We start from the raw sequence: 18,931 nt of genomic DNA, 5'->3' as shown, positions 1-18,931 counted from the left end.
AGAAAAAAATGAGAAAATATGTACAAATATGTGCATCAAACTATGATACACAACCACACTGTAAATCATTATTTGGTTAATATTTATTTTTTTTATTTATTTGTTTTATTTCATGTAAATAGTTGCTGTTAAACTTCCACCTTAAGTGTTACAATAGTAACTGTCTATAGTGGGCTGCATTTAACATTAACAAAACTGGAAACTGATCCATTACAGTCGCTGCGATGTACAGAAGAGAGAATATTACAAGTAAGAATAAGAGTATGGACTAGAAGTATATAAATACAAAATAATAAAATAGAAATAAAAATGTGCATTATGGTACAGTGTATAACAGGAGTACTTAAGGTATCAATTATAAAATATATATATTCACTGTGCTGAGTCTGTTGTGTGTAACGTTACACAGTAAAAACCAGTGCTACATTCATAAATATAAAATATGTATTACACTATAATGGTTGTGACAATAAAACAAGAATAAATGTAAGAAATATGTACAGTTTTGTGCATTGCATGTTGAATAAATATATACGTTCAAGAGGTGTTGGTGAGAGTAAGGTCATATAGTGAAGAATATTGCACAATTTAATAATTGCACTAATAATTGCATTAAAAAAAAGTGCCTGTACTACAGATACTAAATATTAATCTATACTGTTGTAAACTATGTGCTGTTTGTGTAAAGTTACTATTTGAGAACGAGCACAAAGTTAAATATTCTCAGGAAAAATCTGTTTTAAATAGTGGACTGTAGATGTGTCTATAAATTGAACAGAAGAATTAATGCTCAAATTAATGCTCAAATCTGCTGCAGCACAGACAGATCCTCTGTATGCTCTCTGTAAATCTAAGCAATTTAAATGAAATGTTCGATTGTTTAAATCTCATAGGGCCACAGGGTGGACTCAAACCTGCAGGCGCTGCAGCAAGGACACAGTCTTTTTCTACATGGGGCGTCTGCTCTACCAGGTGAGCTACTGGGCACCACAATGTGCTAAAAGTTATATTTTATCCAGTCAATAATCATGTTGGAAGCTTTTTATTACCCATGTTTGAGCCTTGGGTGAAGGGTACATACCAAACACCAAAAAATTCCTACACTTATTAATGAAACTAAATACAACACTTCCACTCTACATTCAATATCTGACAGATTTAAGAGGAGAATCTGACTGTTAATTAAACTGGTCTATCAAACAATATAACAGGGGGTGGGCAAGCTTCGCCTCCAAAGCCATTTCCGGCTCTTGAGCCCCTCTCCAGTGGCTCCATGTGGCTTTGATAAAAAAAATTAAAAAAAAACACGGAAATGAATAACCGTTATTTGTTTTTTTTACATTTTCATTGTCATATATCATTGTTGTAGGCCTAAAGAAATGATCCCATTCTTCAGTGGTGAAAATGTGTAGCCTAAATGATTGAACATTTCATCAACAAAAATGTACGTCTACAGTCTGACGCCTTTTCCTCTAAATTTTGCCAAACCTCAATCGCGGTGGCTATTCCCAAATCTTCCTGACTAGCTATGGATTCCAAATTAAAGGAAAGTTAAAGTCTTGGAGACAAACTATAAAATTTAATAGTGTGAGGACAGGTAAAGTACCAAATAATCATGAATAATCACTGCACAGGAGCCAAAAACATATTAATGAATGCTGATTTACACCTACTGTATTAGTTAAGTTGATGTGCTAATTTAGACAATACAGGCTGTGTTACCTTCATTATGAAGCTCAAATATGTTTTGTGGCTTCAGGCAAATGTCTCTTTTAATCATAAAGGTGGCTGACCTCTGCCCTAGAAAAACTGAGACATGCAACTATAGATACTGAGAAACTTTATTAAACTGCACTGTCATCATGCATCATGTCATTGCTCTTCTTTTCTGTTGCCTCTGCTACGCTGAGAGAAAACCAGTAAAACTACTGGACGATACACCCATGCACAGATACTGTACTGTACATCACTTGTCATCAAGAGATTAATTTTCATCCACATCACGTTTAACTTCATCCACAGAGGCTGCTGAGGGTCATGTTTATCCATGTATCATGCAATTACGTATATCGACCACTAGAGAGCAGTGTGTCTCCAACATAAAGACAGACTGAACCTGTCTTACACTGACACCAACACTATACCAGCTAAATCACAGAACTGACAGTTTTTTATGCAGAATTATCTACATGATACAACTCTCTTTAATTATTATAAATATAAGTGATATTCAATTCTTTATACTTTTCTTTCATGATGATTTAAGTCACAAGAAATGACCAAATTCAGAGGATGAACTATAAAGTCTGACTCAAGCATCATCACATACACTGCATAGAATTTAATATTAACTTAATAACAATCACACAGATCCCTCACTGTGGAGAAATTAAGTCTGTCGAACTCTTGTTTGTATTCAGTTTGAGATTAACCAGTACCTCCTGATAAGTCTTCACTGATCTTCTGAAATTCTCTGATTTGTCCAAAAGGTGGCAGACTAACTCAATTTAACACAAACATCCACATGTTCAGTGGAGGAGCAGCAGTGACATGTTGGTTACAGTGTCTCTAAATCAGGAATATGACCAACCACAAATGGAGGTCGTGCATACTCTTTGCAAACAGCCCACGTCACAATGCAGTTTTATATTTATTCAAGCGTAAACACTTGCCCTGATTTCTCACGCTGAGAAATAACCACAGAGATCGCCATGAAGTGTTACTTTGGATCTGCCCTGCATGTTTATCTGAATGACTAATAAGACTGGAAGATGATTCATCCTGTAAGGAGGACGCTGGATAAATGCTGGTCAAGTTAATTTGAAAAATGTGAAGTTCCTCTATTTCACCACATTTCAGAAGGAAAATTCTGTCCTTTTTTCCCTCCATAACATTTATTTGATGCCTGGAGATACAAATGACTTTGTAACTTTAAAATCTAAAAGATATAAAGATATGATGTTGTTCTTCAAAAATGGGAGATTAACCCTGGTGTCTGTTTTAGCCCTAATTTGTTCATAACAATCTATCCCTTTAAATACTGTTGATATTTGAAGGGATAGTTCCGTTTTTTTAAGTGGGGTTGTATTGGGTCAGTCAGCATGCACCCAGTTTGGAGAAGCAGGCTGGAGTCTGACATGGAGGCTAAGCAGTGTACTGCTGTGGAGGGGTCAGCACCAAAACATATTTTAACCACCTAAAAATGTCCCACCTAACAATCTAAACAATCAAAACAATCTAAATCAGTTTAAGTGTACACTATATTGAGAGTATTTTCACAGCTTTATCTTAATGTTAGACAAAGATATTCAAAGGTAAAATTTCACCGTTAAATCGCTCTCTTCAAAGCCAGACTCCATTGAGAAAAACAGTAATTTAACAGTGCATAACACAGGAGCTACTGGTCTGCTGCTGCCTAGTTCAGTTAGTTTATTTGTGTTATTGTGACTTTCACGTTTAAAAGTTTGTCTTCACCAAAGTCACACAATGACACAAACTTAACAGCGATAAACCTGCAGCTTTCGTGCTCAGCGTGGTAAAATTACTGATTTTCTCAATGGAGTCTGGTGGCTTTGACAAGAGCATAGATGGGGAACTGAGGGCATTAAAAGTTTTCTCGTTAAAAAGCGCTATCTGACGGAACGATAAAGCACTAAAAATACTCTCAATATAGCGCACACTTAAACTGATAATGATTGTCGTAGGTGGGACTTTTTTTTTTTTTAGGTGGCTAAAATACATTGAGACATAGACTCCAGCCTCTTCTCCACACTGGGGGCGTGCCATGTGACATCTATTGTATGGAATACACAGACTATGGAAATATGGATAAGTACTGCATACAACCCCACTTCAAAAAAAATATTGCTGAAACATCTAAACATTGACCAGCTTTTTGAGTGCAGGACATGTAATGGAGTATTTGTACACACAGTGGTATTGCCGTTCTCACTCAAGTACAGAATCGTAAAACTCTAAACTAAATGTAAATGATCAAACTCAGTGTCAACATGTTTGAATAAATTGCCATTTAAATATCTTCCTCAAAGCTTCAGGGCATTCCTCTTCCCCTCTGCTGCAGACTTCATTCCACCAATAACCCCAACTTTGCACACACCAGATTAGGGTCCTTTTCAGGGGAACCATCCCTCCCCCATTCTTTAACAATGGTCCAGTGTGGTCCTCTTTGGCCTGGGACTGATCCTACACACAGATAGCCAAAGGCAGGGAGAGAGCCGAGCTGCGTGGCTGTTACCTGTCTGAACACGCATTTGCCTCTGCAGTCACACAGCCTGTAGTGAAGCCTCGTGTTGAGCTGTTTGGTACACACCTCACCTATCTCTTGGTTGGAGGGGACATTAGTCAATGTGTGGTAATGAGTTAATTAGTAAAGTGCTTGTGCCATTTATGTAGTTTTTTGTCAACCATTAGTCATTATCAAAGGTGCCATGTGCAGCACGGTTTAAGCATTAATTCACAGTCAGGTTGATAAAATTTAACAAACCATGGTTGCAGTCTGGAAATAGCTTGGACACAGCATGTGTGACATCACACATCAATGTCTGGATGGACATTCTTGTTTGGAGCCAGAAAATGAAATGGCAAAAGTGGATGGGGCCTGGATGGAGCTGAGGTGGTAGGAGCAAGTAGGATCAAGGACAGCAGGGTGATTTGCAGAGCATGATATTCTACAAAAATGCAGACACAACATTCAGATGATATCTTACAAAATGGCGCCCCATGAATGGCATTACATCCTCAATGCAGTTACTTAATTAACTTTAACATTGCGGAGATTGGGTTTAGGTGAGTAAAGTTACTTTTAAGTTTAGGAAAAGAACCATGGTGAGGACGTATCTTAAAATGACTTCAAGTTCATAAAGGTTTCCCAACACGCGTCACCAGGGCAAAGTCCACATATTTGTGACCCATCCACCGCCCTAACCCTTGGAACTGCTTCCTTGTTTACTCCCATCAGCACATGGTCACGTGATCGCAGGCTTTTAAGATATGTGGGATATGTACCAATTTGGCTGCATTACTTTTCTTAGGATCATGTACGAACAGTTTAAGAGCTGACACTTAAGCAAACTAACTAAGCTTACTGCCAGCACCTACCTGTCAAACTGAAAACAGGCCAGCTCTGCACAGGCTATTCTTGTGCACTGTTCGTACATCTACCTATATGAAATAGTGCACCAGAATTTGCATATAACACACGTAATCATCTGTCAGTAATTTTTTCTTTTTTTTTTGTTATTTTAAGGCATGCTGTCACCATGTCTCTTTTCTTTAACCTGACTGACGTAACTTTACTTTTCGAAACCTAAACTACACATCAATACGTTAAAGGGATAGTGCACCCAGAAAAGAAAATTCAGCCATTATCTACTCACCCTCATGCCGAGGGAGGCCCTGGTGAAGTTTTAGAGTCCTCACAACACTTGCGGAGATCCAAGGGGGGAGTGGGTAGCAGCACAACTCCACCTAATGCAAGCTGATGGCGCCCCAGATTCAAACATCCAAAAACACATAATTGAAACCAAAAAATATCTCCATACTGCTCGTCTGTAGTGATCCAAGTGTCCTGAAGCACCGACATAAAAAGTTGTTTGGAAAAACGTCATTTGAACTCTGTTTTTAGCCTCATTGTAGCCTGTAGCTCTGACTGCTTCTCTGTGTGCCGTGTTTGGGTGCACTGTCCCTTTAAGTACATAACTTTATGCTGTGGAACATGACAACACCCAACCATGTTTCTAAACCTAACCTACATAACTTTACCTGCATAAACATAACCTACATAGTTTTATTAAAGTACGGTACTTTATGTTAAGCATGTAACGTGACAAAGCCAAACATGTTTCTTTTCGTAAACCTGATCTACGTAACTTTACATTTAGTATGTAACTTTACGTTATGTATGTAACGTGACGGTGCCCAACCACGTTTTTTTTTCTAAACATAAGCTACGCAACTTTATCCACATAAACGTAATCTACGTAGTTTTATTAAAGTACGTGATTATGTTGAGTATGTAACGTGACAAAGCCAAACATGTTTCTTTTCCTACACCTAACCTACGTAAATTTACTTGCCTACACCTGACCTATGTAACTTTACGTTGCCTAAATGTAACCTATGTAGTTTTACGTAAGTACGTAATTATGTTAAATATGTAAAACTCTTTTCCTAAACCTAACCTACGTAACTTTGCACTGAGTTCATAACTTTACAGAAGGTACACAACTTTACGTTATTATGTAACATGAGAACACCCAAACATGTTTCTTTTTCTAAACCTAATCTACGTGACCTTACCTGCCTAAACGCAACCTACATAGTTTTATGTTATGTACGTAACTTTTTGTTAAGTATGTAACATCCACAACATCCACATTTCTTTTCCTAAACCTAACCTACTTTACGTTAAGTAAGTAACATGAGGATGCCATTCACAGGGTGCTAGTTTGTTACGATATCATGCAAACCATTGTACGTGCATTTTTGGGAAAAAAAAATAAAAGAAAACATTAAAAAAAAAACATTTAAAAAAAAAGTTTCATGACAATATGTTGCTCTGCATTGCTCTTCTTCCCCATTCTCTCCCTCATGGCTCACCAGCAAAAGTGAAACCCAAACCCAGATTAACTCTTGTTTTGGAATAAGCTCTGTTCGCTTGGCAAATTTGCTTTTTTTTTTTTTTTGGTACTGTGTCTACAATTGTTGTAACTTCCTCTTGAATGCATGCTGCTATCTGTTTACTTTATTTTTATAAAGATCCAACCTCACCTGCATGCTGAGCCCAGAAACATCCTAACCACAGCAAAATAAGATGAAAATAATAAACTACAGACAAAGGACAGAGTCTCAGTGGGTCATAAGTGGTGATCGAGAGGTATTACTTATGTATGAGTCTATACATTGTTTCTTTCTTTCTTTCGTTCTAAATCCTGCTTAGTATATCTTTAATATCTCGTAGTATTTTGGAGACTACAACTTGTTGCCATTCAGTGGGCCCGCATCCTGAACATAAGTCTAGTTGCTTCATGAAGCTCTCAATGTCTTTGCAAACAAAATCTATTAATTGTAACAGGTTATAAAATCTGGTATTTTAAAGGAGGATTCCAGCTCATTACAACTTGGATCTTTTTTTTTATGGACTGGATCATTTGGCCGTCATTTCTATAAGTAAAAATAACATTATGCTCAAGTTTATTGCTGAGAGCTGCTAACATGATGACATTGCTACAGTAAAGTCCAGCAGGGTGAGAAACACAAGCAGTCAGACTACGTAAAGCGTCCATTATCATGTAGTAGGATTATATAACTCAGTGTGTTATGACTTAAAGGTCTTTCATGATTAATACGTGAGAAGCTAGATGGTGGTTTGCAATAAGTAGTGTCTGTCTCGTGACAGTTTAGTTCCCCATTTCATTAGTTGTTTCAACATTTCCTGACTGACTTCCTGAGACGGACCATTCGAGAGCTTAGGGAGTGAGTCAACAGCCATGAAGGTATCAGCAGTGCATCTAGTTCTGAATGCATTGTGGACAGGTCATTTCCTATGCACTGTCCAAGCTGACCGAACAAAATACTGTAACCAGCCACAGGATGAAGACTAATACTTCTTTTTAAAATGACTAATCTAATTGATATTTTGTGAATTTTGTAAATTATTAGATTCTTTACAAGCATGTGCCATGCAGTGTTGATAAACGTTATCAGTCTCCAAGCAAGACTCAAGTATTTTTTACTGTACCTCTTTACAAAAAGTCATAGGAAACTCTAACATCACTTGTGTCAACACTATACAGCAATTTTTTTGTCATGCCCCCTCAGAAGCCAAAAAAGTTCATTCCCCCTTACCCTCAATTTTTATCAGTCATTAACAATCATTAACAATAATAGACTGTATAAAATAATGGATGTAACTACCGTAACATCACTCATTGGGGTCTGGACTCCCATTTTGAACCCTTGAGTTTTGGCATTTCGGCTGTCACCATCTTGGTTTTTTGGAGCCAGAGGACAAGAAGTTGGAGCTGTTATGGAGCGAGGCGTGGATCTGACTCATGAGCCCCGTTTCACCCAAAAAATGTTATAGAACTTAAAGTAACCCCTACTGACATGAGCCTAGACCGTAGATCTGTTTAGCATTTCCATCATAGACAGGACTCTTAAATGTAGGTGTGGTTGCCGTCACTCGCTGCTCTGTCACTGTATTCCTCTTCACCAGTGATACAGAGCAACGTCTGCACCTCATTTATCGTCCACAGAACGGTGTTTGGCACGGCGACATTTTTAGAAAAAAAAAAGAACAGGCAGGAGTGAGAGTCTCTCTTGATGGGTTATTAAAAAATAGCGAGTCCTTGTCAAGCAACAGCAGGGGTTTAGTGTTGCCGAAGCACACTGGAACACACGGGAACGACGCATTTTTTCTCCAAGTAATGATCAGAATATATGCTGGTTTTGAAACACTGAATGATCTAGTCATCACTAAAGAAGATATTAAAAAGAACTGGGAACACCTTGGGGTCCACCAGGAGGAGGTGAAAAGCGTTGCTGGGGAGAGGGACATCTGGAATACTTTGTTCAACCTGTGGCCCCGCAACGTGGCTTAAGATAAGCGGTTGAAAATGGATGGATGCATGCATGCATGCCAGCTTGTTCCCAACTATGGTTCGTAGCTGTCACACTGAGCGAGGTAACATATTGTCAACTCATACATTGAGTAATACTACAAGTACCGCCTTAAATGTTTCCACTTATCACAATCTGCCCTGATCTCATGTTTAGGTCACATTTATTCCTCTGTTAAAGTCTATTCCTCAGTCATGCTAAGTATTTCCTGTTATGTTTTGTTACTCAAATCTCCTCTTGCTTCAGATCACTTCACTTCCTGTCCTTGTGTTTCTCCACCAGTTTTGATTGTCTGCCTCACCCTGATTAGTTTCACCTGTCCCTCACTAGTCCTGCAGTCCACTCACCTGTTCCCACTTCTCCAATAAGTGTCTCCCTACTTACACCTGCACAGTTCCTTTGCTCTTTAACAGTTTGATTTGGAGCTGTACCTGATTTTTGGACTGTGCGTTGTTTTTGGAATAAATCTTTGAATTCATCCAGCTGCTTCTTCTGTTCTCTGCATTTGGGTCCAAGGCTGCTACCTGCTCTCCAAGACCATGACACCTGTGGCTGCCAGCAGTCAGCACAGTGAGGTAAATACTTACTCTTGGTCTTTAGCTGATGCCAAAGGCAGTAAAACATCCTGTCATTTTTATTATTATAGCTTACTAATGTTTAAAAAACTTGCCACAGTGTGAACAGTGGTTACATAACCTTCAAAACCAGCCACAACTCAGCCCTGAGCTAGAGGGACGGACTACAGTGTTTCCAGCTTCACCTTTTTAGTACGTGATCAGTGTGCTAGGTACCCCAACAGAGGGGGGACCAAAGATGGGGGTGGTTCTGTTGGTACCATCCACAACTTTTCACAATGCATACAGACAAAATGTGTCCCAAATTGAACTCAACCAGACTGCTTGGTGGAAACAAGGCTATAGACTGTAGCGAAGCCTCAGAGACAGCATGTCACTCAAGTGGCTCCAGCCTTACATATGCATACCTTCAACTCAGCTAATAAGATCATTGCTGAATTTTAGTGAAGTAAAGGTCAGTATGATAGCGTCAGCAAACTCTTGTTTATTTTCCAGACATAAATCATATTCATTAAAATTTGCTCTACTCCATATTTTCCTGTTGTCATCCATGCCCCACCCACAGTAACACTGTGCCCTCCGAAGGGGGTGCTCCAAAAGCTTGAGAGCCCTTGATTTAAGGTGAAGCAATTTTCCCTGCATGTGAATACTTGTCTCTGTTGCAGTATTTTTTTTTTTTTTTTTAGAATAAAAATACCAAGCAGCAATCTCTGAGGCTGAAAACTGAAACCAATGCAGAGGTGTTCATTGAATGACCACTTGCAACACATTCTCACTCTGACCTCGTCACGTATCGATGTTTGGTCATGGACTTTCCATGTCCAGATATGACGTCCAAGGTAGCCTGGGTGTGTTGGTTGCTGACGTTCTGGGACGCTGTGTCAACTTTAGCCTGTTACTTGCATTGTCTCTTTCACTTCTGTTTTCACAGGAAATGTACAGTTTGCATACAGTCTCTTTCAAAATAAAAGCACTCCGTCAGTACAACACCATGAATTGACTTTTTTCCCTTCAACACCAAAGCACGTGGTTCAGTTTGGGAAAAAAGAACAGGGTTTGGCTTTACAATTACACGGGAAGCAAACGCCAGCTTCCCGGATGAAGGTTGGTGGTTGCTGGAACCATCCACCCCACCTGCCTGCCTTACTCTGACTTTCACCACCTTAACTTTCATTATTGTCCTGCCATGTTTCCCCCAACATTACCAGGTGCTGTTAAACAATAACGGTATCATGCCGACTTGAGAGGACAGCTTTTTTTATCAGTGTCTGACGCTGGAAGTCACTGACCAAGCGCCGGATTTCAATGAATTCCAAGTGAGACTGGGTTGCCATTTGAGGTTGGTTCCAAAACAGAAATCCACATAGACCCCCATGTCAAAATGCCCAACTTTACAGCAGAAATAAACATGTTTACAGCCTGGTACTAAAACAGTTTTAGTCTTTATAGCTTCATGACACCTGTACAGGGGGTGATTTTTAAAAAAAAAAAAAAAAAAAATTCATAACTCTTTAAGTTATGCATAATTAAGGGCGGGGTGCTTTGAGTAAAGGCTGTCTGCTGATAGTGTCCTTAGCTTCACCACCCCTCGCTCCTCTTGCCTAAACACAAGATGACGACAGCTGAACTTGATTTTTAGCATTCATGACATACATTTTTATTATAACACACCTGTTTACATTTAAAGACCCAAAGTTACACACATTTAAGGGCGGGGCCTGAGTGACAGGCTGTCTGTGAGGCCTTGCTGCTTTCTGTGAGTCAGAGCCACCCCTCGCTCCTCCACAATTTCACCCTCTTGTCCAAATATGGCCACTTCTGGGTCCAAAAAATCAAAATGGCGACGGCCAAAATGTCGAACTCAAGGCTTCAAAATAGCAGTCAAAGCAGTGGGTGATGTCACGGTGCATACAATAGTATTTATGTACTATTGGACTACTTGGAAAATACCTGCTTTACATGAGAAAAGACATTTGAAGAGGAATAGGAAATTTCACGTTCCTGTTAATCCAAAATGTGTTTATTAAAGGATGTACCGTGTACATTCCTGAAAGGTAAGAAATATTGCACTTCTTTAAAATTATGTTACATCCTGTCCATCTCTGTCTGAGCAGAATAAACAGTAAATCATTTCCTATATGGATTTCAGCAGTAGGTGGGTCGGCTGACTAACAGCGTTCTCTCCATCTGCCTAGGGAGAGTAAGCATCACGATAATATTCTACAGTACAGTGTTGGTAATACTTGGTGCCAAATGGCGGAATAATTTCCACAGTGAAAGCCTGTAAACTGATGTAAACAGTCGAATGCATTCAGTGAAGCTGAAGTGATTTGATGAAACAGAAGGCCACACTTCCCATCAAGGTCAGCTTTGTTGAGAAGATTAGAGTGCAGGCTGAATATACCTGAGGCTGAGCTGCAGTTTGTTTTGAAATACACAGAAGCAGATGTTTGCACAGCAGATTCTTTCTCTCTTTTCTCTTTGTGTGTGTGTGTGTGTGCATGTGTGTGTGTGTGTGTGTGTTTTTTTTCCAGATTGTTGAGGAATATTTGTTTTTTTCATGCAGAGCCACATTTCAGCCTTCTCATTTCCAGGCTGCTCCTGTCTTGTCCCTTTTTTGCTTTTGCCTCAGCAAAGAGCCAGCCAGCCATGCATTCCTATCCAGAACACTCTGCTTCATCTCTGCTTCCCAACCTTTAAATCACATCAGTGTTACATCATAGCGCACACACACACACACACACACACACACACACACACACACACACACACATTGACTTCCTGCTGTGGTAATCGTGCCAAAAACTTTTTCCTCACAGTCTCTTTCTCTCTTTTTGCCCTTTTATCAAAACTTTTCTTGTAGCTAGTTGCACAGAGTCGTCATGCACATCTGTTTATCTGGTCCTTAACTTGAGAAGAAACTGTTCTGAAGTGTTCATTCTGCATGTACCAAAATATTTTGGACGGACACAGAGCTCTGTTTTCTAGATGTACTAGTGACAAGTTGCAACAGGATATTATGTACTTTTGTGAGCAGACAGCAGACTCGTGGCATTACAAACAGATTATGATGTGTTATTATGCTCCTGCAAAATGTTACAAATGAACAGGCAACAAGACTATTCACTGTTTATTTTATTGTATATTCTTAATATATACTTATTTCCTTTTTGAAATTGTTCATCTTTTACTTTACTTCATGATCCACTGCACAGTACTTTAACAGATGGACGATGTGCTCTGCACACATCAATCTGAACGGCGTCAGAATTACTGTCGTTATATTGGGATTATTTTTTTGCTTTGTTTTTGTTACTAAATTGCTCAGTCAGCAAAATGACATCCCTTCTTCTCTGAGTCATAACTCAGAGTGTTCAAATGTGAACACATAATAGATAACATGCACTTACTGCTGGAATCATCCTCTCCAGTTATGGTTAATTATTTATGTCAATTGAGGACACACATCTATAAATATATGCTGAAATCGTGCAGTATAACTTCATTCATAATTATGACTATCACATTTAGCTTTTATTTCTGCAGTATAAGAAGTAATCCAGGTGACTGTATCCGTGGTTACAGTTAAATTTTGTCAAACAAAAATAACCCATGTTAATATATAATATTAATTGCCAAATATCTATCATGCAACATATGCACATGTTTAAGTATATAATATAAATTACCAATTATCCATGACTTACAAATACAAACCAGCCTAAGTGTGTGATAGGGGAATTTGGATTAACCTGCATTCTGTTTGTGGCGGTGGGGTTCAAATGCAGGTTGCTTTCTTATTTGATTCATTTATTTACATCAGTAACACTGTGATATTGTTTGGCAAAGCTTTTTAATAAAACATTGTATTATTTCTGGATTTAAAACTTATCTTTAAACAAACTGGATGATAGAAAGATGAACATCTAAAAGAAAACTACAAACCTTAAAATTCCTTAAGGGATGGGACCAGCTAAGCCTTGGGGAGGGATGAAATAGACAAAAAAAGGGGGGGTTGTGGGATGGATGGATTGGGCCTATGCGTGTATCAGATTCAGCCTAGTCAAGACCACATTATGCTGATGAACAATCATGTATCATATATTTATATTAAGATTTCCTTTCATTACTATTGTAATCATTGTAACTATTGATACTACGATTTATTCTCCTTTCCTTTATGCTGCTACTTGTTTTGCCCACTCAGCTCCCTCTGCACATACTCCTATTTAATGCACATTTGTGTGTATGTGTATGCTTATGAGTTTGAGTGTTCGACAGCGTGTTTGCCTGTTTTATGAATCACATCTTTTGTAGAGATGTGTGTGTGTGTGTGTGTGTGTGTGTGTGTGTGTGTATTGTATATGTGTTTATGTTATGGTACTTGTATTGTGTTGCCTGTTGTGTAGGTTATTTGTCATAATAATAATAATAATTATTATAATAATAGAATAAAAATAGTAAATACATGAGATATATATCGATATATATATTAGTGGTGTAACAATACACGTATTTGTATCGAACCATTTGCTATGATGCTTTTGGTTCTGTACGCATTACGAACCAAATGATGCATTGAATTAACCTATAATGTTTGGAAAATAAAAATGTACAGCTTAAATTGTGTTTAATATAATGTTCTCAGTGCCCCTCCCACCCCCAAACCAAAACCCTTCCAGTGGCACACACTGGAAGCCAACTATGCTAAGCTAGCTTGTTGCATATATATATGATGTATACCCAGCTGGCCTCCATCATTGATAGACGTTGATATTTGGTTGAAGTTTTGTTGTGACGTCGGGTGACCAAAATTCAATGTCAGGTTAACATCTAATGCCAACATCACGCTGAAAATTAGGCAGTCTCAAGTGTTTCTGACCAGTGGTGTGCAGGAACAACTCGCCCGTTTCTGGAGTTAATCAGTTAACAGATCCAGGTTGTAGTTTTGTGTCACACCACATTATTGCTATATATTTAGTGTTTGTGAATAGAAGATGATAAATAAATAAGGTATAGATGAATAAAGGGAAAACCGGCCGATAATAACTGATGGTTCAAAATACTTTTAAGCTGCAGAGCTGCTTTCTGATGTATTTCCTTAGATATAGATACATTTGTACTCAGTCTCAAAGATTGATACATTAAAGGGCCAGTGTGTAAAATGGGTTGAAAACAGTGACATCAGTGGTCAAATTCTAGATTGCAGGGCTCACTCGCTCACCCCTCCTGTCGGGTAAATGACGGTGGCCTCGTAGGGACAAAAAGCCTTGCGCAGACACGAGTTTTTCAGGAGTAGGTCTATCTAGCGAGGAGGTGAATATTTATTTAGAAATCTAAGCCATGTTACGATATTGTAATGAATCACTCACGAGCAGGAGAACAGAGGAGCGTTTGGGGAAAAAGGCCCATTTATTTGAGCACTCCAAAAACTCCGGTAACACTCCAGGGTGTAAAAGACTCCGTCCCAAACTCTGACTCTTCTAGCGTAACACACACACTCCATGACTTTACACACATACTCATTTACCATACCAAGTGGGGGCCCTCTCCCCTCTCTGCTCCACCAATCTCTCTAATCTCTCTAATACACTTATATAAACATATTAATGGGTAGAATATTCAGATTCAGATTCAGATTGACAATAAACCATGCCAAATATTACACACTGGCCCTTTAATACCAAGGTATGTAAAATCAAAGTGGTAATTAATGTATGGCAGAGTATTCTTCTTTCTTTTCCTTGTTATAAGCAACTAAAGCTTTTGTGTTTTTGTACTTTTGTACAAAGTGTAGACTCTGACCCAACATATTACAATAATAAAGACTCCAAACAGACTGTATTTCAAGATCAAGGATTTGAAAATCAAATGCACAAACTCTCATCACAAAGCCACACTACTGATCACAGCCCACAAAGAAGAGATAAGCTCATTAAACTGTATTTACATGAAAATGTTAAAAATAATTTTTACTAGTTTTTTGAGGAGATAATGGAAAATATCCATATAAAGCTATTTAGTGTACTCATGTTTTACAAAACATCGACTGGCCCTTTCCTTTGCAGTTTTGGCATTCGCTTACTGCATCGGAGCTTTCAAAGAAATGCAACAGGAGTTCCGGCAAATTACAGAACATTCGGTTTTTGATCAGCAAATCTTCAGAAGGGGGCTTCTTCAAAGAAATAACTTCCCACTTCACTTCTTAGGCTGAACAAAAACTCCTCTTAAATGAATGGCTTTTGCTCACAGCTTGTGGCCGCAGCTGGCAGTATTGTTGCCCACTCCCGTCCGCTGGCCACAGAACAGACAGACAGAGGATGAAGGGCGATAGAGGGGGTTGACACAACAGGTACACACATGAAACGACTGCAATTATTGCCCTCCCGCCTTCCCAACACCACTGCCTGACTTGACAAGGTGTTAGTTGATTTATATATATATTTTGTTGTTTTCATAGGGTGGCAGTTTTCCTCAGATGACTTTGGTTCAGCGTCGGGATAAAAAGCTCAAGAACAGAAGATGTTTGATTCTTTTTGATTGTTTTAATGATCAGCAGAATATCTGAATAGCACTGCAGGCTGCTGATCATCAATAGAGGTGTGGATACAAAGAGAAAAAACAGACCTCAAAGACAATACTCCAAGAACACAGAGCTACAACAGATAGATGGGTTTTTATTTAATGATTTATTTGTTCATTTAGTCTGTCCATGCGCAGGTATTCGACGACTTCGGAATGAGACTAAGTTGGATTTTGCTGTGGTCTCTTTTTCCTCTCCAAAACAAATGGACCTTGTGATTTCAATTGGTGAAAACAACAAATAACTCACTTTTACATTCCAAATTGATATTTTCTATGCAGCTTGGCATGTAGCTGCGGGCAGCTAGTCCAACACATGCTAATGTGTGGTCACTTTTTTTCTCAGCTAGCAACGAATCCACACAGTTCAGAGGTTTTAACTGGAAGCCAAATTATCCATAGAAGTGCCTTCTTCTTTTTAAAGGAACAGTGTGTAAGATTTAGGGGGATTTAGTGGCATCTAGTGGTGAGGATTGAAGACTGCAACCAGCTGAAACTTCTTGTTAAAATTCCTTAAGTGCTCAGGAGGTTTTTACCAGGAGCTGAATTATCCACAGAGGTCTCCTTCTGTCCAAAATAAATTGACCAGGTAATTTAAACCACTAGAAACACTGAATAAATTGCATTCTTCTTACTTTGGTGGCCAACGTGAAAAGGTGAATGGCCTTATGTGGAACCAGTATTTGGTTTGTCTGTTCTGGGCTACTGTAGAAACATGGCGGTGCAACATGGTGAACTCTATAAACGAAGACCTGCTGCCTAGGTTGATATCAACAGCTCATTCTAACTTAAAGAGAACACAACAATTCTTACTTTGTGGTCTTTGTACGCTAAAGAAAACATACTTATTATATTATATTATATTTCTGCCAATCAATCTCTCTAAGTCCTGCACACTGGACCTTTAACTGATAGTTAACTTGGGTCATCTCTCTTCTTTGCTTCTTTTCTTGGCCCAACATTTCCTCTGACCTCCATCTTCCTCCCCACCTCATCTCTTTCCTCTCTTTGAATGTGAGGTCAAGTGTTGTTCCTACCTTCAGGGTCTGAGATGGACTCCTCTTACTCGGTCAGCCTTGAGGTGCAGTGTATGTAGGCTGGCTCTGCATACACAATCTAACTCATGGTGAAAACATTTTATATTGCACAACTCACCATCCAAGAGCGCACTGATATAGTTTATTTTAGAGAAGTGAGAAGAGACATCCTGAGACTAAATCAGTGGAACACTGTGTGGAAGGACAGTAACAAAGAGACAAGGTAGCCTGGGTATGTTGTTCTGCTGCTCAGCATTGTCAAACCATAGACATAGCATGAGTGATGTCATCGACTCTGTCAGTAACTAGAGCTGCACAATCTAGACTTGGCAAAAGGGTAAGGTTCGTATTGGAAGTCTGGGTGGAGCTGACAAAGGGTTGGTTCACCATGTATTTTTGGAGAGCATTAATCAAATGTCAATTTGAAGTACTTTGAGCAGCACAGACTAAATTCCTTTTACCTCCATTGTACCACGACAAATCTCAGACACACGTACCTCAAACTACAGCCATGCAGGTCATTCTGGCCTCTTATTTACCTATAGAGAGAAGTGAGGAACTTTGAGTGAACCAACCATTTAATTTAATGTGTTATGTGAGTAAAGTATGGACTTGATTTATAGATTGATTGACTGGTTGGACATATTGTCAAAGGCATTTTGGGGCCAACATCCAGAACCCTTTAGAGTGACATAGAGAGGGTGTTTACACACACACTCATCAGCTAATTGTTTACTGGTAGTGGCAGTGGTCCTCTCTGGGGATGCATTCCTGTCTATGTTTTAGCCCTGCATAGAAATAAGGATAGGATCATCTTTTTGGCTAAAGGTCCCGCAATGATGCCACATGTAGGCCAAACAACTCCGGGGGCTCCAGGCTCTGACCTGGTATGCTCATAGGGGGCAAGTATTGTTGACTTGTTTCGGGCTTTTGTTGCACCTCTGACCTGTGTGATCACAGCCTAATGACACTATGAGCAACACAGCAGAAGGCCACAATTCATTTTCTGTGTCAGCCGGTGACATATAGCTACAGAGTGATACCCGACACTTGTCGCTGCTGACGGGTGTGACACATTTCAAATCAAAGTTGAGCTGGCCTCAACTTCTGTCAGCACTCTTATGACTCAGCAGAGCGTCAACTAGTTATATGTTTTTGGTTCCAGCTGTGGTACTGTGTTACTTAGCTGACAGTATGCTAGGTTTCTGTACAGTGCGGTGCACAAGGAGATAAAAAGGGGCGGTGAATTGACCTATGGCTAAGTCCCGCCCTCAAATGCGATGAGCCAATCACAGTGTGTATAGCCATTCCCATACACTCTGACATTCTCTGCCTGGACGTTCATTGAAATGTATTACAGAAAGTCAGTTTTGTTCGGTTTTATGAGCTTTTTCTGAGATTTTAAGTTAAAAAATGGTCAAACTGTGCGCATGGGGTACATGCAACTCTGACACAAGGTATCCTGAGAGGCTGACGGGGTGTATTTTTTTGCACTTTAAACCACATCTCAACCGAGAAAAGCGTCTCCTTTGGATAAAGTTGTGCGGTAACTTAGACCACAACATCAACACAATGTGAATAAGATTAACAATGATGTCTACATCTGTTTTAAGGTAAGTCAACATCGTGTTTGAGGCAACATATTGCCATTTTGCTGGAAAGAAATATAAAGTTAGCTAACGTTAGCTAAAGGGGGTCATCCCTATATTCCCCGGGTTCTATGTTACATAGAACCCTTTTTAGAAAAAGGGGTTAGGGTTAGGGGTTAGGACCCTTTTTTTTAAAAAAAAAGGGCCTATGTTCCCCGGGTCCTTTTGGGGAAAAGCGAGGAACATAGAACCCTTATTATTAAAAAGGGTTCCCTTCCCTGGTCCCATACAAAGCGCGGAACATAGGACCCTTTTGGGGTCCCATACAATGCGGGGAACATAGGACCTGGGGAACATAGAACCCGGGGAACATAGGTACGCTCCCACAATTCTAGTTTTGTACTTTGGTGATCATACATCATTGTTAGCTGTTGTCCAAAGGGTTCTAGTTAAGCTAACGTTGACTTCTGGAGCTTAGCTTCATTAACTTATCTGTCATCACAGAGAT

Source organism: Epinephelus fuscoguttatus, linkage group LG12, assembly GCF_011397635.1.
Source record: "Epinephelus fuscoguttatus linkage group LG12, E.fuscoguttatus.final_Chr_v1".
Lineage (NCBI taxonomy): Eukaryota > Metazoa > Chordata > Actinopteri > Perciformes > Serranidae > Epinephelus > Epinephelus fuscoguttatus.
The sequence above is the reverse complement of the archived record's forward strand: the minus strand, read 5'-3'. Positions refer to the sequence as shown.